The 22,482-nt window shown below is 49.2% G+C and overlaps 1 protein-coding gene across 7 annotated transcripts in view; it reads left to right on the top strand.

Annotated features, from left to right (window-relative positions):
• TCAIM (T cell activation inhibitor, mitochondrial) overlaps positions 1-22,482 on the top strand; it is a 722,456-nt gene that overhangs the window by 159,791 nt on the left and 540,183 nt on the right. Inside the window, exon 1 of one of the 7 annotated variants that reach the window (XM_069648826.1) lies at positions 15,019-15,111. The exons of the other annotated variants lie outside the window; for them this stretch is intronic. The gene's annotated coding sequence lies outside the window, so the exon portion shown is untranslated. Of the gene's footprint in view, positions 1-15,018; positions 15,112-22,482 lie in introns of those variants that run through there. 7 annotated transcript variants of the gene reach the window in all.

The following is a 22,482-nucleotide window of genomic DNA, read 5'->3' as shown; positions in this document are numbered from 1 at the left end:
GCTGCCCTGGATGCGGGCTGCAGAATGTGTTTAAGGAAGACGAACATTCGCGATGCCTCTACTGTCTTCATGGGGACAAGACTCATGTAGAGAAGGACTGCCAGTTCTGCAAGAACTTGTCGGAGCGGACCATGAGGGACCGTCGATCCCGTCTCGCAAGCTGGTTGGAGAAGGGCTCGACGGGTGAGAAGAAGAAGAAAGGGTCCGAGCGGGCTTCTAAGTCCTGTGCGGGCGCCCCGGCGACGGGGGCCCAACACCAGGCCAAGCGCCGCGAGTCCGCTGGCTCCGGGAGCGCCGAAAGGTCGGGCTCTTCGGTTGCCAGGCAGGGCGCCTCTTCCCCGGCACCGTCAACCACGAGCCAACGCTCCGTTTCGGGGAAGAGAAAGTCCGAGACCCCGGGTAAGCTTCGGGAGAAGCCCCGTCCGATCCTGGAAGAGGGGGAGCGAGGCGTCGCCCCTCCCCCGAAGGAGAGGGCCCGGGACGCACCTAAGGTGGTGAAGGCCCCTACCCAGCAGGTGAAGGCCTCTATCGAGGCTATCGTGGCGACTCTGGCCAAGCCGGCAGAGACACCGCCAGCAGAGACCGCCTCCGGGACTAGAGTTTCCCTGCCACCAAGGAGGGAATCCTCTTTTCAGCCCATCGTCGTGGCCGCCATGATGGAAGAAGCGAGGGGGGGCACGGTGCCCTCCTCGAGCTCGGAGTCAGCCTCGGAGGAGGAACTGACCGAGGCCGTGAGGAACCTCGAAGTCCAATTCGAGAAGGTTCGATCCCGTCAAGAAGATCCTCAGGAGATAACCGAGGAAGACGACGATGGTGAGGAAGAGCGGCCTTCCCTTCCGGCGCAGCCGGATCCTAGGCCTCAGGATGGCTCGGCGGCCATTTTGTCTGCCATCCAGTCCTTGTGCTCTGAGATAAGGACGAGATTCCCACGGCCCAGGCCGGAGGACCCGCAACCTGGCCCGTCGGGAAGTCCTCAGAACAAACGACGGAGGACCCAGCCCTCTCCTCCGCTCGCCCCCGTAAGGCCTACAGTTCCCTCCTCATCCTCCCACGAGTCGGGAGATGACGGTGCGTTGGGCTCGACGACGGGTTCTGTGGGCGACGGCGGCGACGACGGAATGGGTCTCCCGTCTCCCGTCGCACGGGCCTCGCCGCCCGACGAGATTGGCTCATTCCACGCCATGATCGCCAGGGCGTCCGAATTGTTCCAGCTCTGCCCGGAGGAGCAGAAAAAGGAAGGTTTCCTCTTTCAGCGCCGGGAGGCCAAGAGGAAGACGGTCATTGCGGTGTCCCTAATCGATGACATCTGGGAGGAGGGCCTGTCGGTTCCCAAAAACCCCTCCACGGCACCAGCCAAACGGGACCGGTACGAGAAGAAGTACCAGGTCCCCGAAACCGCTCCCCTGTGCCTCAGGGCCAGCCAACGCCAGACTCGGTCGTCTCGGCGGCGACGAAGAAGAAAGCGGCGGGGTCAGGAGCCTCGATGTCGAATTCCCCGCCGGATGGCGAGGGAAAGAAGTTGGACGCCATGGGGCGGCGGGTCATTTCGTCGGCGGCGACGACGACGATCAAAGCGGCCAACGCCCTCGCGATCGTGGCCCGTTACGACAGGGAGCTCTGGTTTAAGCTGGCCCCCATATTGGACTTCCTGCCGGACGACAAGAGGTCCGAGGCCCTGGAAATACTGCAAGAGGGCGAGGTGGCGTCGGACCACGCCATAACGGTGGCAACCGATATTGCTGATACCGGGTTCCGCCAGCTGGGCAACGGTGTTTGCCTACGACGATGGGGTTGGCTCCAGGCGACCGACTTCCGTCAGGACGTCCAGACCAGGGTGTTGGACATGCCGTTCGACGGCAGCAACTTGTTCGGGAAGGCGGTGGACGAATCACACCAAGCCATAAAAACGGACACGGAGACGGCCCGCGCCCTAGGAGCCCTTCAGCAACGACGGCCCTTTCGGAGCTCTGGAGGCAGACAGGGTGCCTCCAAGGGATCCAGCGGTGGCTCGTCGTCCTACCGCCATGCGGCACGCTCCTCGTCTCAGGAGGCCTACAGGGGTCGCGGCAAGCAGGGAGCGCCTCGCCGCCATCGGCAAGGTGGCCAGGGCGGCAAGGCCACCACCTCGTAGCAGGACTGAACCGGCCGTGGTCTCGGGCCCCCACCGAAGCACCCCGGTGGGAGGCCGGCTGACGAACTTCGTCGGCGTGTGGAAGTCCATCTCCACCGACCGTTGGGTGCTAGATACCCTGGCAAGAGGACACTCTATCGAATTCCTGAAGAAGTGCCCTCACGTTCCACCTGTGGCCAGGAAGGAAAATCACGTCCCGCAACTGCTTTTGGAAGTACGGGCGATGCTCAGGAAAGGCGCCATCGAGCTTGTCCCGAAGAGGCTCCGGGGTATACTCAAGGTACTTCCTCGTCAGGAAGAAGACTGGCGGCTGGTGCCCCATCCTGGACCTTCGTCGTTTGAACAAATACATATTGCAGCACTTGGTGACTTCTGTAGTGCCTAGCAGGAGAAACGCTTTCGCTGTTTGAAAACCCAGCATTGCGAGCCGGGAGGAGGCTCTTGCTGGTGCCTGTGCTTCCTGGAGGAGGCGGGCTTCTGCGAGTCACGTGACGTATCACGTGACCTTTTTCGCCAACAAAACGCCGAGCCATCCGCCCGAGGGGCGAATATTGCAGCACTTGGTGACTTCTGTAGTGCCTAGCAGGAGAAACGCTTTCGCTGTTTGAAAACCCAGCATTGCGAGCCGGGAGGAGGCTCTTGCTGGTGCCTGTGCTTCCTGGAGGAGGCGGGCTTCTGCGAGTCACGTGACGTATCACGTGACCTTTTTCGCCAACAAAACGCCGAGCCATCCGCCCGAGGGGCGAATATTGCAGCACTTGGTGACTTCTGTAGTGCCTAGCAGGAGAAACGCTTTCGCTGTTTGAAAACCCAGCATTGCGAGCCGGGAGGAGGCTCTTGCTGGTGCCTGTGCTTCCTGGAGGAGGCGGGCTTCTGCGAGTCACGTGACGTATCACGTGACCTTTTTCGCCAACAAAACGCCGAGCCATCCGCCCGAGGGGCGAATATTGCAGCACTTGGTGACTTCTGTAGTGCCTAGCAGGAGAAACGCTTTCGCTGTTTGAAAACCCAGCATTGCGAGCCGGGAGGAGGCTCTTGCTGGTGCCTGTGCTTCCTGGAGGAGGCGGGCTTCTGCGAGTCACGTGACGTATCACGTGACCTTTTTCGCCAACAAAACGCCGAGCCATCCGCCCGAGGGGCGAATATTGCAGCACTTGGTGACTTCTGTAGTGCCTAGCAGGAGAAACGCTTTCGCTGTTTGAAAACCCAGCATTGCGAGCCGGGAGGAGGCTCTTGCTGGTGCCTGTGCTTCCTGGAGGAGGCGGGCTTCTGCGAGTCACGTGACGTATCACGTGACCTTTTTCGCCAACAAAACGCCGAGCCATCCGCCCGAGGGGCGAATATTGCAGCACTTGGTGACTTCTGTAGTGCCTAGCAGGAGAAACGCTTTCGCTGTTTGAAAACCCAGCATTGCGAGTCGGGAGGAGGCTCTTGCTGGTGCCTGTGCTTCCTGGAGGAGGCGGGCTTCTGCGAGTCACGTGACGTATCACGTGACCTTTTTCGCCAACAAAACGCCGAGCCATCCACCCTCGCGGCGTTAAGCCCGTAGGAGACAAGCCCTCTGGCTGTTGTGCGGCTGTTTGGCGCAGTCGGCGCAAAAATCTACATGTCACCTACATGAGAAGCAACAGCAGCCATCAACAACCGAGGTGAACCAGAGGTAAGGTCTTCTTCGTTCATAGATTCCGTTCATACAACGTGAGACTGCGGGAAATTACATCCTTTGATCACGCTGTTTCCTCTAACTAAGTCCTGACAAAAGCCCTTTTTCCACAGCCCTGAAACATCTAAAGCGACTATCTAGCATTGGACTCTCATCCTCGGTAGTGAGCACCTCTGAGGCAAAGCGACTAATTACCCACAGACTTATCTAAAGTTGTTGACACATCGCTTATCATCTTTTACCAACAAACGGTGTAGTCATCACAGATTGTTGATTAAACCAAACCTGATGAAACTTCGCAGTACTAAAGACATGGAAGGGGCAGGGAATGGATCGTACTTAAATCAAAGCTGTGAAGTGATCATACCAACTGCTCAACTTGCTCAGGAGAATACTAATCTGATGAATGGAGAAAAAATTCAAGCTCTGGTACATGCTGGTGAAAAACATAGTACTCCTACAAAAAGCCAGACAAAAAAAAATCCAAGTATCGCTATAATGAATAACTGGAAAAAAGGGTTAGAATATACTATCTCAACAAGAAAAATACAAAGTAAAATAGAAAATCATTTTGGGAATAAACGACATAAAAGCCACAGTGACATCGAAGGCGATTCTTTTATTCTCTGGGAAGACCCAAGACACTCCCAATCCCCGATTTCTAGTACAGAAATACATACTGTTGTAGCACATCTGGAAAAAGAAATCTGTATCTCACCTGAGGAAGATAATGTATTCATCCCAACCCCACAAAATCTACAATCCTCATCAACTGTTGCACAGCTAATGCTGGAACAAAGGGACTTAGAAAGAAAAGATGATGAAGAAACAACAACGAATCCAAATACAGACACATTGAAAGCACTGAACTTTGTCCTTAGTTCATTGGTCTCAGTTTTTGAGATGCTAAAAGGAGAGGTCCAATTGCAAAACGGGATATTGTTAGAAATGTCTAAAGAAATTTCTCTTTGTGACTCTACTCTAGTGGGCCTAGCAAACGCCATGAATACAAAACTCAGCACTTCAATTCAGGCACTGAACATTGAGATTGTAAAACAAGGACTTGACATCTCCTCTATTCAGCAATCACTGAAAGAAAAAAATCAAATTGAAAACCAAAACAACACACTTTTGAAAGAGATTTTCTCAGCCTTAAAAGGACAATTGTCCTCAGCTCAAACAGAAGAAACCCCAGAAAAAATTCAGGAATATTCACTGGAGGACACCCCACTTTCAGATTCAATAATGGAAGAATTCTTAAGACTAGCTACAGTACTAGAGGAAGAGGCAGATATCGGAAAAAATACAAAAGATACTAAGTCTGATAACTCAAAAGCTAGTCAGGCGGAAAAACCTCAAGAATGGCAAGAACAAGGGGAACAAACATCAAGAGGCAGAAGAAAAAAGAGAAATCGTTTGGCAAAAAGAAAGAGCTCTAAACCCTCACAGTCTAGAAGTAAAAACAAACATAACAAAGGGTCGAAGCAAAACAAAATTGAAAAAGAAAAAGGTAAGACCCAAGAAAAAACACAATCTGCTGGGACTAGTGAGGAGCAGGATGCTATTGTGGGCAACCCTAAAAACCATCGTACTGGCATAAAAGAAAATAGACCCAAAACAGGGAAAGGAATCCAGAAGGCCAAAATTGACATCCCTACAAAGACCAATTTTACTAAAGACAAAGAACTGGACGATATAGTTCCAATAACAAAAGTAAGTATTGGCTTACAAACAGAGGAGTTGATTGGACAAAAAAACAATCTCAAAAAGAAAAGCATTGAAATCGGAAAGGACTGGAAAAAACAGATAAATCTAGAAGAAACAACAAGAATAAAAAAACTAGTCGCCCAACCTCAAAAAGAAAACATAGCCAAAGCAGTCAAATGGGCTCCAATTTTTACACAGAAAAGAAGGCAGCCAGAAGCCAATAAACTGTATGGGCATGCCACTGCCATAAACCAACAGGAAAATTGGAAAATTGCCCCCATTTTTCTAACAACGAAGCCGTTGGCTTTCAAGGACCAAAGCACAACCTTTCCAGGTGTAACTATTCCAGCAAATATGCTGGGGAAAAACACACCTGAAATAAATGGCAACCAAATCAAGAACGGAGAAGGGAAATTCGTCAAACTTAATACCCAGATGCATTGTGAGGAGAATGCTGTAGGTATCCATTTACTCTCCGAAATATGCAACAAACCAACAGAAAATATATTAGTGGGAAATGCCATTGCCAACGAAAGGATCTGGTTAAGACTGCGTTCAAACCATGGCCACCATAAATCTTTGAATCGGGGAGTGATTCTGAATATAATACAAAAAATAGGAGACCTCCACTCTTTTAAATCCAATGACATCGAAAGCGTGAAATTCCCGCTATCAAGTGATCCATTCCTGGTTGAACTCATTATGACTTCAGCAAACGCAAAAAAGGATATTTTGCGAAACTCAATTGAGTTGGAATCCTATGGACTGGAAGTTTCATGCAATGATAAGAAAAACAACACTATGGCCAAACACTGCTTTCTCCCACGCCCAAATAAAGAAACAACATATCAAAATGATACTATCCTTACAAAACAAGGAAATTTAGAAAAAGACCTCAACACAAAAGAAAACACCCTCATGTTCCTATCAGACATATTTTCAGAAGTTCTGAAGAAGTCGGGCCTGAGCACACAACGACTTTAGAAAGAATCATGTCAATGTCTTTAGTTGGAACACAAGAGGCTCTAGTCTCATTAGAGACAAAGAAATAAGGGCATACTTATTCGATCAGGGGGATGCGATTCTTTTACAAGAAACCTGGTTGGTCAATCCGCTAAACATTGAAGGGTATATAGTTCACTGTCTGTCAGCTGTACAAAAACCGTTGGGCCGGCCATCAGGAGGCTTACTAATAGCACTAAAAAACCAAGTCTTTAAAAATGTACAGGAATTATGGAAAAACCCACAGGGCATTCAGGCATGCAGAGCTGAAGTATCTACACAAGAAACTACGACAACTTGGGTCTTTGTAAACATTTACTGGAACCCTGCAACATCAAAACTAGACTGCTTTTTAGAGAACTTAGCATCTCTATTTGAACTATTAAAAACAACTCTAGTTTCTAGTAAGATCGTGGTAGCTGGAGACTTCAATACGAACTGCCTATACTCCCTAAAAGGAGACAGACATCGAGGAACCCATAAGAAAACTACTCTGGGAAAAAAATGGCAGGATTTTATGGAACAATGGGACCTTCACATGGTCGTGGGCTCACAGGAAGGTGCTAAAGAACCTTATATAACCTGGAGAAGAGGGAACTCCTCTTCAGCCTTAGACTATATCCTTGTTTCAAAAACTCTGCATGCCTTGCCCTACACATTAAAAATAAAACAAGAGTCTGGCAGTGACCACAGTAGACTGGAGCTGTCACTCGAAAATATTTTAATGACAGAAATTGAACGAGAACTACAGTTGCTTGAGGGGAAGAAAGGAAAAATTAGAGTCGTAAAATATAAAGATGGGGGAACCAATCTAAATGGAAAACTTAAAATGATTCCTGATCACATATGGAAACCACATTGTGATCCACACCGATTTACCAACTTCCTATGGGCAACCCTAGCACCCAAATATTTAGCGGGAGAAGCCAAACAGAAACATCTGCATGCCTTTGACGAATCTATACAAAGAAGAAAAAGAGAGCACAGGAAAATGTTAAGAGTCATCAAAAAGTCAGGACTTTCAGCGGAGGGTATGAAAACTGAAATAAGAACCCAAAAAGCCAACTACAAATCATGGTCGATTTCTCATAATGCTCTTCGGATGCAAACAGATGGCGAGTACATACTTAAAACACTCAGAGAAAAAAATAGCAAGAATTTCTGGGAAGTAATGAACCAGTTTGAAGGGGATCATGTACAATCATTATGTAACTTAGTTTCAGAAGATGGCTGGGTGAGCTACCTGACAGAGACATTCAAGAGTGGTGAGACCCGTGAATTTATACCCAAACCAGATACCCATTGGCAACTCAATTTCTGTGAAGAAGACATACGAGAAATTATAGCCAACTCCTCGACATCAAAAGCCTCAGGTCTAAACGGCTTGACCTATCAGGCACTGAAAAGTGAACCAACATTGTGGTCAAAATTACTATCCGCTCTCTTCAAAGAAATACTAAAACAACGAACCTTTCCAGCTTCCTGGAAAACGGCCCTTATAATACCCTTTTTTAAATCTGGGGATCGTCGTATGCCAATGAACTACAGACCGATAGCATTGCTGGACGTTGAAAGCAAAATCTTTATGAGACTATTACTAACTCATGTCTCGAAATGGGTTGAAGACTGTAACATTCTATCACGCTTCCAAACAGGATTCCGCAAAGGCCACTCAACATCTATTAATGGCCTGATTTTAAACATCCTGAATGAGCAAAAAAGAGGGGGGAAAAAACAAATGCTGTACGGAGCCTGGATAGATCTGTCTAAAGCTTTCGACCAGATTGAACGAGTCCTATTGTGGGACAAACTTCGGAAATGGGGAATGCCAGAATCTCTTCTATCAATTTTAGTGGCACTTCATAAAAACACCAATCTAAGAATACGGCTCGATGCGATGGGTCATCTGTCCAGACTAGTTGAAGTTAATAGAGGTGTAAGACAAGGGTGTTTGGGGGCGCCTTTGTTCTTCAACTTGTTCCTGGCGGATATGGGCCACTTTTTAGAAACATCTGCTTTGATAAGCCCAATCCTAAATGGGAGGAAAATCTGCTGGTTGGCATATGCAGATGACATAGTTCTCCTCGACAGAACACCAATTGGGCTACAACACCTACTTGACAAATTGAATGAATATGTAGGGATAAATAAATTGACAGTTAATCCATCTAAATCGAACATTCTGACCCATTGTCAAAAGCAAAATATATAAACTGGAATATGGGAGGAGAACGGATAAAAATAGTAGAAACCATAAAATATCTAGGATATAACATCTATGCCCATCCAGCAACATACAAAGTAGAAAACGAAGTGTCAGCTAAAATAACACAATTTACATCACAGATGATTAAGCTAAATTATAAATTCTGTAAGTTTTCCATTTTGCCCTTGGTAAAGTTTTATCTCGCCAAAGTGGTTCCAGTTGTTCTATATGGACTTGAAGCAAAACCGGATCTTTGGTTCACAAACTGGGACAACTATGAGGGTCGCCTCTGGAAAAGAGTTCTGGGTCTCCCAAACTGTGCAACCTTAAAAAGCCTAAGATTCGAACTAGGCCTAAAATCTCTTAATTGTATGGCCAACTGGAAGCTCATCTCACTGTTCAGGGAAATCACACTAAGCGAAGACTCGACGCTGTATGGAGACCTCAAACACGAAGCATTATTGAAAAAATCTGCTATCCTCATTTCATTGGGAAGAAAGACGTTGGAAATGCTAAAGAAATTGGATCTAAATGAAGAGACTCTGGCCCTAAACCCACTTAAAGTAAAATGCAGACTAGAAGAATGGGACTGGATTGAAACAGTGGAGAAAGTAAGGGAGGACCCAAATCAAAACACATTTTTGAGGGTAGATAAGAAATTAGGATCTCTCTCATGCTATCTACTGAAATCTCCAAGTAGAAAGTTGCGTTCAGATTTCCTCAGAATGAGACTGAATCTCGTCCACTGTGGGGCTGTCCTGGCAAAACGTAATCAAGGACACATGGCAATAAAATTATGCTTAATATGCTCAAACCCTGCCAAACAAACATTAAAGCATATTCTAATGGACTGTGAAGGCACCTGGCCACAGCGATTAAGATTCTTCAGAGATCTGGTACGGAGGGAGGAAGACATAGTAACAGACTTCCTCTGGGAAAGAATTATCTCAGGAAAGAATGCTGCACTCACGTTTGCAGCAACCCAGGTGCTAATAGAAAGTGGTGTGACAATCTAACAAAGATCCAAAAGGATAAATGTCCCTAAGCATGGTATTCACAGGACTAGAAAAATTTGGCAGGGTGGGTGGACTATTAGAAACTTCAACACAAGTTCGGTCCTTTTTATATTTAATGCAAATCGTTTTGTAATGTTTTTCCCTTTGTAAAGGCTTAAGCCAAAACAAATAAAAAAAAAAAAAAAAAAAAACAAATACATCAGATCACAAAATTCAGGATGGTCACCCTCCAGCACGTAATGGGACAGCTGGAGGAAGGCGACTTTCTATCGTCGTTGGACCTGGAGGATGCATACTTCCACGTTCCCATCCTCAAAAGTCACCGAAAGTTCCTCAGGTTCGTCGTCCAGGGACGCCACTACCAATTCAGAGCGCTGCCGTTCGAATTGAAGTCGGCCCCCAGGGTCTTTACCAAGTGCCTAGCACCAGTGGCGGCGCGGCTGCGCCTGCAGGGGATTCACGTCTACCCCTACCTGGACGACTGCCTCATCCGCTCAAGGACGAGGGAACTCGCCGTCGAACACACTGCGAGGACCGTCCAGCTACTCACAGAACTGGGATTCGCCATAAACTACCCAAATTCCCACCTGGTGCCGTCGCAGGTGGCCCTGTTTCTGGGAGAGAAGCTCGATACAGTGAGGCGCCTGGCGGTCCCGTCGGAAGAACGGATGAAGACCATTCTAGGCAAAGTGCAGCGCCTGCTTGCCACGGACGTGGCCAGGGTGAGGTCCATCAAGTCCCTCCTGGGGATGATGTCCTCTTGCATCTACCTGGTGCGTCTCTGCAGACTACGGATGCGCCCTCTTCAAGAATTTCTCAACGCCTGTTGGAGGCAGGTGACGGGCACCTTCGAAGACAGGGTCCCCCTCAACGAGGTGTTCCGGCGGGCGATTCAGTGGTGGGGCGTTCAAGCGCACCTCACGGCGGGCAAGGACTTTCAGACGCCGGCGTACCAGGAGACGGTGACGACGGACGCCTCCCTGGAAGGCTGGGGCGCCCACACCGGAGATCTCCACGCAAGAGGCCTCTGGCTCCCGGAGGGGAGGCTCCTGCACATCAACGTCCTGGAACTCCGAGCCGTGTTCTGGGCTCTCAAATCGTTCCTCCCGTCGCTCAAGGGCAAGGTGGTGCGGATCTTCACGGACAACACCACGACAATGTTTTACATACGGAAGCAGGGAGGCACCAGATCCCCAGCCCTATCCAAGGAGGCACAGGATCTGTGGCACTGGGCGGTCGCCCAGGGGATGTTCCTGGTTCCCTTCCACCTGGCAGGAGAAAGAAACACCATCGCCGACTCGCTCAGCAGGGAGCTGCGCGCGTGTCACGAGTGGGAACTGCGCCAGGATCAGGTGGATCAACTCTTCTGACGATGGGCCAAACCCCAAATCGACATGTTCGCAGCAGCGACGAACTCGAAGTGCAAGAAGTTCGCCAGCAGGTTTCCCCAGCCGAGAAGCATGGGCGATGCGTTCTCGTTCCCCTGGGACGGCCTATACCTGTATGCGTTCCCTCCGTTGCCGTTGCTGCTTCGACTCATCAGCCAGCTCAAGAGGTCCCGGTGCAGGATGATCCTCGTCGCACCGGCGTGGCCGAGGCAGATCTGGTTCCCGGACCTTCTGGATTGTCAACGTCCCCTCCCATCAAGCTGTCGGCGGACGCAGACCTTCTCTCCAGAGAAGGAGGCGCCATCTTCCACCACGACCCGGCGTCTCTGAACCTGCAGGCTTGGCTCCTGCAGCGCTAGAGTTTGGAGGCTACGATATACCGGCCAATTGCAGAGAGGTTCTTGCAAAGGCCAGGGCGTCCTCGACTCTCAAATGCTACGGTCACAAGTGGAAGAGGTTCTCTATCTGGTGCCGAGCACAGAAGATCAATCCCCTCAAGTGCTGCCGTACCTACCATCGCTGGCAAAGGCTGGGCTAGCCCATGCCTCCATTAAGATTCATCTGGTGGCGATCTCCAGATATACCAGAACCACAGGACGGACGTCCCTGTGGTCCCATCGACTGGTAAAAGAGTTTATGAAAGGACTGTTCCGGTCGTTCCCGCCGGTGAAGACCCCGGCCCCGGCGTGGGAACTTAACGTGGTGCTGACCAGGCTCATGGGGCCCCCATTCGAGCCGATGCACTCCGCACCGATGAAGTTTGTGTCGTGGAAGACTGCGTTCCTGGTGGCCATTACCTCCGCACGACGAGTGGGAGAGATCCAGGCTCTATCCTGCAAGGCACCGTACTTGACTTTCCATGCCTCGAGGGTGGTGCTTAGGACGCACCCCTCCTTTATGCCCAAGGTGCCGTCGGACTTCCATCTTAACGAGCCCTTGGTGTTACCTGTTTTCTTCCCTTCTATTTCGTCGCCGGCCGCGAGGACTTTGCACTCGCTGGATGTGGCTAGAGCGCTGAAGTTCTATGTGGACCGCACAAAGAGTTTCCGGAGGACATCACAGCTGTTTGTGAACTTTGGACCTGTGAATCAAGGGAAGGCTCTCTCGAAGTCTTCTATTTCCAGATGGCTCTCCGGCTGCATCATGCACTGTCACCGGTTGGCTAACCGACCGCTGCCAGGCCGTCCGAGAGCCCATTCGACCAGAGGGATCTCTGCTACTACGGCGTTCTTATCTGGTGTGCCCCTGCTTTACATCTGCAGGGCTGCTAAGTGGAGGTCGACGCACACCTTCACAAGATTCTACTGCGTCCATCGGGATACCAGGGAGGAGTCCAGGGTCGGCCAAGCAGTGCTGCGCAACCTGTTCGCTTAAGGTGAGCCTGGTGAGGAGGTAAGAGATGCTTAATGTTGAGTTTTTTGTATTGCTTAATGTTGAGCCTTTTGCCACCCCCCGTGGTTGTGCATGTGTGTACTGCTATTTATTCTTATATTCATGAGCATGTGAATCCATGCCAGACCCCATGCTGGAGAAGGAACAAGTTACTTACCTGTAACTGTTGTTCTCCAGCATGGGTCTGGCATGGATTCGCATGCGAACCCTCCCGCCTACCCCTCTGCGGCTCTTCACTTGGTCATACTGCCACTTCACGTGCTACCAAATCTGAAGATGGCTGCCAGAGGCGGGGCTTAGGTAGAGGGCAGTCATTGGCTGTGGTCAGTATGACCCAGAGACCAGTGATTGGTTACTACTACGAAAGACAGATCAGAAACGAAACTGATACTGATTTTTTCTTTACCGAGGATTCCCAGCCTGACGACGGGGAATATTCATGAGCATGTGAATCCATGCCAGACCCATGCTGGAGAACAACAGTTACAGGTAAGTAACTTGTTCCTTTCCAGAGGTTTTGGGATCTGGGAAAAAGTTTGGAGGAGGTTCTTGTGAAGAGGAAAATGATTCAAAAATTCAGAAGAGGACCAATTCTAATGAATAAGACTGTTCCCAACTTTCGAAGGGCTTTCGGCAACACGTTTTGCCAAAGCCAAACAATAGTAAAACTTTTCAAAAGTATTCAAAACATTTATAGGTGGTGATAGGAGTGCAGGTAAGTACTGTTGTAACTCACCCCCATACTGTGTTTTTTCCTCAGACCTGGCAAGTCATTGGAGGGTCTTCAGGTTTGGTTTCCCGTCGTCTGTTCCGGTCCAAGAAGTCCAGGAGCTGGTGCAACCTGTTCCAGTGGATATATGCAGACCACACTGAGGCAGCAATTCTCTAGGCACTTGCCCAGACGGAAAGCCGGTTTTGACAAAAGTCACTGATGCAGTGACAGAAAGGGACACCGATGTCGCAGTCAGGGTCAGCCTCCCATCTCGGGTCCTGTTGATGCTGGGATGCCAAAGTTTTGCATGTCGGACTCTTGTAGAACAAGCTGAGTAACCCCAAATGTTTGTGCCGGAACATAGAGGTCTCTAACATGGTAGCCCAAACTGGAGTTGGTCAGTTCACAGGATGGCCCAGGGATGTCTCCAAGGACTCCAGATGGCAGGGCACCGAGCAGTAGTCAGGAATGGTTGGTCACACCACTCCAAGGTTCGAAACTCCATCGAAAGACTTCTAAACATCGCCAGCCAGACAGGGCTCTACCGGGACTGCATCATATGTTTGTCGCCACAGGGCTCAAGTCCTAAAAAATAATTTTACAAAAAGGAAAGGGACTCTGGCGAGCATTGGAAAGTGACAGCAACGCGAAATATGCTCATTTCATTCAGGCTTGCTTTTCATGATTGAAAAAACCCACAGGGGGCTCTCAACTCTAAGAGGATTCCGAAAAGAGTTTAGGTCCCAGCAGAATGGTAAAGGAATGGCAAAGGTGCTCGATCAATAATAGTCCCTTTTTAGTGTTTAGTACATGGGGACTAAGTGGGTTTACATGATGGCAGAATTCTGAAAGAGGAGTTATTCATTACTATGCACACTCTGCCGAAGGTTAGTAAAAGAAGCGCATTCCTAGATAAAGAGCTAGAGAAAAGGGCATAGCATAGTCGTGGGCTAGAGTTTGCCGGCGATGATAAATGTATTGAAATATGGTGCTAGATTTAGTCCCTTTTTAGTGTCTATGAATCGACCCTATACTTTGGGTAGAAATAGTAATAGGACCCAGAGAGCCAGGTACAGACGACGAGTAGAGTATTGGTGTCGGCTCTCACGGGAAACAACGCTTGAGCGATTTTCGCACGGATGGACAAACTGGGCAGGATTTATATCATAAGAAGCCACCGATAAAACCTGAATTGAAGCAACAGGTAAGCTAACCTACAAAATAACATAGTATAAACAAAGTTATGTGGCATTTGGACCACGTGGGAATCATAGTGAGCTTTTGTTGTTCTCTCTCTCTCTCTCTCTCTCTCTCTCTCTCTCTCTCTCTCTCTCTCTCTCTCTCTCTCTCTCTCTCTCTCTCTCAGACAGTTATTTTTCCATCTGGGAAGCTACAAACAAGTGTATTTTACTAACACCAGCAACCCGCTAGTGAGGAATGATTTTGGACTCTTTACCACGATCGTGGAGCAAAGTCTGAAGCCCAGCTAAATGGTAAGGGGAGATAATCTTAGAGCTAGGGGTTTAACCCTGTGCGCCCATATTTAATAGCCGCCTGTCATTTAAAATCGAGGGTTAGACAGCAATCTGAATCTTTGGTGCTTTTTTGAACAGGCATTTTCTGGAAATCGACCAATTTGAAATTGGGATACTGTTTTTGATGAGACCTTAAGAGAGACCTGTAAGAGGAAGTCAACCTTTTCAGGTAATAAATGTGAGAGGCAATGTACTTTATTTGTCAGTGTCTAGCATGTGAGTCACAATATGGAGTCCTAGAGTCTAATTGATATATTCATTGACAGGCTTACTACAAATCCATATGAAAACGTGCCATTTCCTGATTTACTGAGGATTTTTGGCATCTATAGAAGGACCCATCCCATAAGCTGGAAAAGGTAATTGGTTACTTTTCTGAGCATACCTTAATATGAAGGCATAGGAATTTGAGTATTAAGTACTTTGTCCTGATTTTTAATTTTCTTCTATCAACAGTTACGAAGACCCCAATAAGATAATGACTTCATTTACGGAGATCTATCTAATCTTTTTTATGAGATTTTTAATAACGTGACACTGCTCCTGAAGAAAGTCCCCGAATAAAAGTTGAGGACTGAAACATGTCGAGTTTGACAGTCTAGCGACTGCAGACTGTCCCAGATAAGCATAAAACTTTATACCGAATATCATTACATGGAAGATGTTCTCTATACAAAATGAATTACCTGTATAACTAAGCCTTTTTGAAGGTTTTTGTCACGCAGACTAATATGTCTTTTTTTTTTTAACCATGTTTATTTTTGGTTCGAAAGCATGTAAGCAATTACAACATAGCATTTGACAACATTAAACTCCTATGCTCTACATTTATACCTGTTTGTGTCTTTCAGATTGCTAGGATACGCTTTACCTCAGTTCTCCCCTCAGTTCACTCCCTCCCTCCTCCCCCCTCACCCACTTCTTTTTATTAACCTCTTAACCTCTATAGGATCCTCTCCCCCCAACTGTAAGTGTTGTTTTACATTTCAGATTCTAAACTTTTGAAGTTTTCTTCCCCTTCTTAACCTCAGCATCTCATTATCTTCGTTTTGAGGGGGTTCATGTTACATGTGTATTTCGGAGCAGGCGGGCTTTAAAGAAATGAGCTTCTCTGTCCCGTATATGTTATAAAATGGATTGCATATAGTTAGGAATCTTAGGTATTTACCAGTGCTGATGGCGCATATCTTCTCCATAGCCATCACCCCCCAGATCTTAACCCACCGGCATGCTGAAATTGGACCTTCTTTGTTTTTCCAATTTTGTGCAAGTGTCATTCTGGCTGCTGATAATAGATGGGTGATTAAGTTTGCCTGTTGCTCCCGACATTGCGTATTTCCCTTCTATCGGGACTCCTAGGAGAATTGTCTTCGGAGATCTCGGCAGGTCCACTCCTAAAATGTCTTTTATGTAGCTTAGTATTTCCTTCCACTAGGCGACTGCCTTAGGACACGTCCACCACATGTGGAACAAGTCTCCCTTCTCCCCGCAGTTCCTCCAACAGTTTGGTGAGTAAGACTTTGTCATTTTGTGGATGCGGTTCGGGGTCATATACCATCTAAGGCACAATTTGTACGCAAATTCCTTTATTTATTTATTTTTTAATGAAAAGTTTTTATTAATTTTCCAAACAAACAATACAACCAAACAAACAGTGCATGTTTCAACAGTTCCATTACACTTTTTTGAAATTCCTAACCACTACTCCCACTACCCCACCCCCCTTGCGAGTCTGTTACATTGAACCATCAGATTCCACACCCTGTGGTTCGGTCTCCTCCTCAACAGGTTCAGTCGGGTCATCTAATGACCCAAACAGTCCGGCTATCAGTGATTTCGAGGCCATCAGGGACTCATTCTACTCCCCCCACCCCCCGTTGCTACACGCTTCTTGCCATGCAATGGTTTCGGCTTCTGCCCATTTTTGCAAGTCTTTCCACCACACCTCTATCCTCGGCACATGGCATGACTTCCACCCCATGGCAATCCTTCTCTTTGCAAGCACATATGCCAGGTCCCTTAGTTTGCTTACATGCCTGAGTTTCCGTGGTCTGGGGAACCCCCCCAGCAGACAGGCCCACACCGTATCCACTACTATCTTGACCCCTCTTCCTTCTAGTTTCTCTTTTACTCCCCTCCAGAACCTCTCTATGATCGGGCATGACCAAAACATATGCACTATGCCCGGGTTCTCTTCGTCGCACTTGGGGCATGCTTGCCGACCTGCATTCTCGAACCTCGATATCCTCCAAGGCGTCATATAAGCCCTGTGTGTTATGTAAAGCTGTATCTGTTTCAGCCTCGCGTTTCTAGACACCCTCTTATGATACCTTTGCACCCGTTCCCACATCACATCTCCCGTTTGGGCCCCGACCTCCGTTTCCCAGTCCATTCTTAGCTGCGTGACCTCCTTCCCCAGTTTGGACATCAACATCTCATACAGCCTGGAAACCTCATGGCCCCCCTCAGCTATATCATATATCACGTCTATGGTGTCATCCAGTTCTTCCTCAGCACAGTTTCGGGCCACGTTCTCTTAATCCTCTGTACCATTCTGTGACACGTAATGTACTGGCCTTCGTGCAACCCAGCCTCCTCCCGCAGCCCCTCAAAAGTGACACAAGAGCCCCCCTGCCAAATATCCCCCATCGTTGCCACCCCAGCCGGCTCCCAGTGGGTCCGGAGTATCAATCGCAGCTCAGCGTCTGCCCCTGTCAATACAACCAATGGCATCTGCGGCGAGCATGGGGACGGGTTCCCCATCAATTGGCATGCCCTGCGCCACACCTTCCACCCCAGCAGCATCATTTTAGGGCGCCCCACCATCTCTGCCCTGGGTGCTCACATAACTTCTTTCAAATAAAAAGGTGCACAATCCCGCCCAAACAGCTTAAGCTCGGAGGTCTCTTCATCAGATAGCCATTTGGAAACATACTGCAACTGGCTCGCCACATAGTACGCCTCGTAATTGGGTAGCTTTATTCCCCCTTTGTCATGGAAGTTCTGAAGCTTCCATTACGCCACTCTGTTTCGCGTGCCATGCCACAGAAAGTCCCTACACATGCTATTCAGTTTGGTAAAGAACCCTTTAGGAATCAGGTACGGAATATTCCCAAAGTAATGTAGGAGCCTCGGCAGGACCACCATCTTTAGCATCGCTCCCCGCCCCATCATCGCCAAAGGCAGCTTCGCCCAAAACCGCATGGATTTCTCAATTTTTTGGATTGCCATCTCTGTATTACACCTATGCTCCTCCTCCACGGTGTGATATATATCTATCCCCAGGTACCGAAAAGTACTAACCGCCCACGGTACCTGTAAAACTGGTAACCTCTCCGCTGGAACCCCTATATACCCCACCAATGGGAACAGACTAGACTTCTGGGGGTTCACCGCTATGCCTGATAGCACAGCGTATCTCCCAAGCACTTCCAAAATGTACTGGAGGTTCTCCTCCGGATAGCGCACATACAGCAACATGTCGTCCGCATATAGGGAGACCAAATACCGCTCCCCATTCACCTCGATGCCTATGGTGTCATATTGCTGCCTCAGATAGATCGCGAGAGGCTCCAGGGCCAGTATGTAAAGCATAGGAGACCATGGGAATCCTTGTCTAGTACCCCTACTAAGCTGCCACCTCTCTGATATCACAGAACCCGTCTTTACTCTGGCCAGCGGTTCACTATACAAAATCTTCGCCCACCTTACATAGCCAGGCCCCAACCCATAGTGTTTCAGGGCCGCCAGCAGCCACGGCCACTTGAAGGAGTCGAAGGCCTTGATCGCATCCAAGGACACGATTGCCATTTCCTCCTCACTTCCGCTGCCAAACTCAATGATCCTCTGAAGTCGCCTATGATTGTTGGTGATGTTTCTATGGGGGACATAGCCTGTTTGATCCGGATGTATTAGCTTACCAATGACCCTTTTCAGTCTGTTCGCCAAGACCACAGTTAATATCTTGCCGTCCTGGTTTAACAGTGACACAGGTCTGAAGGAACCACAGCTGCGCCCTGGTTTATTTGGTTCAGGGAGAGGTACTATAACAGCCTCTCTTAGTGACTCCGGTAAGCGGCCCGTCTCGAACGCCTCGTTTATCATTTCTAGCAGCGGGGGGAGGACCTCTTCTATATATACCTTGTAAAATTCGCTTGGGAGCCCATCTGTCCCTGGGGTCTTACTAGTAGGCAACTGCCTCACCACCTCCCTCAGTTCTTCCAGGGTGATCGGGGAGTCCAATTCCTCTCTTTCTTCCTCACTTATCTTGGGCAGCCCCATATCCTCAAGCGTTTCTTCTATCATTATCCGGCTACTTTCCCCGTCTTCCCCATATAACACTTTATAATAATCCACAAACGCTTGATTAACTCCCTCCTGGGTGTCCTCTACGCTACCATCTTCCCTCTCTATAGTTCTGATTGTGGCTCTGGGGGTCTCGCTCTTATATAACCACGCCAAAAGTCTCCCCGGTTTGTCACCTCCCGCATGCTGTCTCTCTATGTACCTTTTATAATTAAGGTTGCACAACCTCTCCCAGTAGTCTGCACATTTTTGCTGCAGCTTAAGTATCAGATCTAGCTTCTCCGCTGTATGGTCACCGGCTTTTAAGGCATCTTCCAATTTAGCTTCCGTCTCCCTCAGTTCAGTTGAAACTCCACCCTGTAGGCCTTTGGATTTCGCCATGGCCGCCCCCCTCATAACAACTTTAAAGGCCTCCCATAGTGTCCCCGCCGAGTCCACACTCCCAGTATTGGTTTCGAAATAGTTTACTATCTCTTCCCGTAAATCCTCTCTAAAGAAGGGGTCTCTCAACGCCTCCGATTGTAGGCGCCATCTCGGGATCTTCGCCCTCGGGGGGCAGTATTGCCATGCAAGAATCAGGGTCGAGTGGTCCGAGAGGACCCTGTCCCTGTACTCTATGTGCGCAATCTCCGCGATCATTTCAGGTGATGCAAAGACATAATCCAACCTTGTTGATAACTGCTGTGGGGCAGAATAATGTGAATATTGCCTTTCCTCAGGGTGCCACACTCTCCATGCATCTTCCAACCCAAAGTCATCAAGCAGTGTCTGTAGCGCCCTGGCTGCAGGGGCTGGTATATCCAATTTCCCGTCCGATCTGTCCACCTTCGGGTTCAATACACAGTTGAGGTCCCCTCCCCAGATCACTGCGCTTCCCACACACACGCTCAGGTTCGCACTCAGTGTCCTAATGTACGCCGCCGTGTTCTGGTTCGGGGCGTACGTGTTAACAATACTTATCTCCCTATTCTCTACCAATCCCCTCAGCATAACCATCCTCCCGTCTGTCTCAGCCACCACTTGCAACCGCTGAAACGGGACATGTGGCGCCACCCATATAAGTACTCTTAGGCCGAGTACGAAGAGCCCACCAACACCCCCTTCCACTTTCCCGCAACCGTGTCCATCCTCTCCCGTGTAAGGTGGGTTTCCTGTAGCAATGCAATATTTATTTTCTGCCTACGCAGATACAGCATAACTTTGTTCCTTTTTAAGTAGCTATTAAGCCCCCGCACATTCCATGTGAGTATTTTAAGGTCCCCCATGGCCTGGTATGATCCCCTTCCCTCCCTCCCAGGTGCAGTGTAACCTTGAGTTCCATTCCAATCTATATAGGCTCGCATCCCCTTCTAAAATCCTGTTAACCAAAAACACACCAAATTCCCGTTCCCTCTCCCCCCTGCCTCCCATCCCTTCCCCAACACTCTTCCCCCCCCCAACTGTTGCCCAGCTCCATCCCTGGATCTCAGGCTCCCCCGCATCTAGCTCTTTCCGGCTTTCGCCTGTACTCGAAGCTCCGCAGGGTGAGGCCGCCCTAGTGGCCAACCTACTATAACTACAACTACAATTCGGGGGGTAGGGTGCTACCGCCCTGCCGCTCCAATAGCACATCAAAGAACTACACATTGCTTTACAGTTTAAATATATGTAACCGCCACTATATTCATGTCCATCAAGTCTCTCACAATCCGCAATATGTTATCGAATATCAGCCTCCTACAGCCAGGCCCATCGTTTTCAGCCATCCCCGGGATGTTCACTCGCCGCCATAGCAAAATGCATACCGTGTCTGAGTCACTTTTCACATCCATTTTTTGTCTCCTTCGTGTCTTGATCCGGGCAGCCCTGCAGATCCAACCACGCTGTCGCTTCTTCTGGAGTGTCAAAAAAATGCATTTTGCTCTTATACACGACCTTCAATTTCGCAGGGTACAGCAGCATATATTTTATCCCAGCCGCCCGCAGCCTCCGTTTGATAGTTACATAGCTGTACCGCTGCCTTTGGACCAGCATAGTGTAATCGGGGTATGCCGTGATAGTGCTCAAGGCCCTCTCGATTGTTCCACCTTTCTGAAAATACTCCAATATTTTTTCCCGATCTTTGTAGTTCAGTATTTTGGCAATTATGGCACGTGGAGGGGCCCCAGGTCTCAGCTTCCGCATGAGGGTTCTATGTGCACGCTCAACCGCAAATCCCTGTGAGAGTGTACCGGCCCCGATTCCTTGTAGGAGTAATTTCTCGATGTAATCAGTCGGGTCCTGGCCCTCCTCGCCTTCCGGCAAACCCACCACGCGAATGTTGTTTCTCCTCGCTCTCCCCTCTGCTTCTTCTGCTCTTAACTCCAAGTTGGCCACCTGTTGCTTGAGGACATGGATCTCCTTTGTATTGTTGGTGCTGGTGTCTGTGTTAGATTTCACCACGCCCTCCAGGCTGCTTGTGCGTTCCGCCAGTCCCCTGACGTCTTGTCTCAGCAGGGAGACTTCGATGCCCACTGCTTCAATTTTAGCTTCCAGGGAAGTACGTAGGTCCATCATCGCAACCCCCCAAGATTCCTTCAGCTCCGTAATGGCTTCCAGAATCTGATGGTTATCAGCCGCTGTCGGGGCCTCAGCCTGTGCCATCGGGCCTTTGGTTGCGGTGGCCGCAGGAGATGGTTGTGCTTTCGCAAAAATGTCCATCGTGGGTTGTTTGGTCTTATTCTTGCCCACGGCCCCTCGTGCCGCCATTTTCGGTTTACGTTGGGTCTCCCTATCACGATTCAACGACCGAGTGTCTCCCCAACTGTACTTTCCGCTCTTTACCGACTGTCGCGGGGGTCTCCAAGCAGTCGCAACCTCCACCTCCTCTCGCCGCTACTAGTTCAATGCCGAGCGAGCGCTTCTCGTGCTGGTCGTGGTGCGGCCTGCATTTTCACACCTCTGCTGCCCTCGGGCCCCTGCCGTACGGCCAGCACCCAGGCTTTCACGACTCAAGGCCTACAGCCCCCAGGGGTTTCGTTCCGCCTTCATCTCGCCATTGTCGTCCTTTCTCCGTGGCCGCCGCCTCTATTCATCCTCCTCGGGTACCCTAGTTTAGTTTCTTTTGTTGTCGGCCATCTTGTGTGACAATGGACCGAACAGCCGCCGTCGTTCATCGAGCAATTCCTCCAGACTCCCACTTACGATTTTCTCGATCTTCATACAATGAGCGAAGCATCCATTCCCATGCGTGTGTGGTCGATTCTGGAACTAATGGCGCACTTTCAAAGGTAGTTTGTACGGATCATCTGTCGGATCCTCCGGAGCTACACGGGAAGCACGTCCTACTCCATGGCTGCCCAAGCCACGCCCCCAGATTCCTTTATTGTAGTGCATCTGGAGGTGCTGTGTGCACGCGCCCATATTTGGTACCATTCCTCCTCCGTTAGTGACTCTTGCATATCTCT

The sequence above is a fragment of the Ambystoma mexicanum genome, chromosome 2q, assembly GCF_040938575.1.
Source record: "Ambystoma mexicanum isolate Mex_15411 chromosome 2q, UKY_AmexF1_1, whole genome shotgun sequence".
NCBI lineage: Eukaryota > Metazoa > Chordata > Amphibia > Caudata > Ambystomatidae > Ambystoma > Ambystoma mexicanum.
Note: the sequence above shows the minus strand (reverse complement) of the source record. Positions and strands in the feature narration are given on the sequence as shown.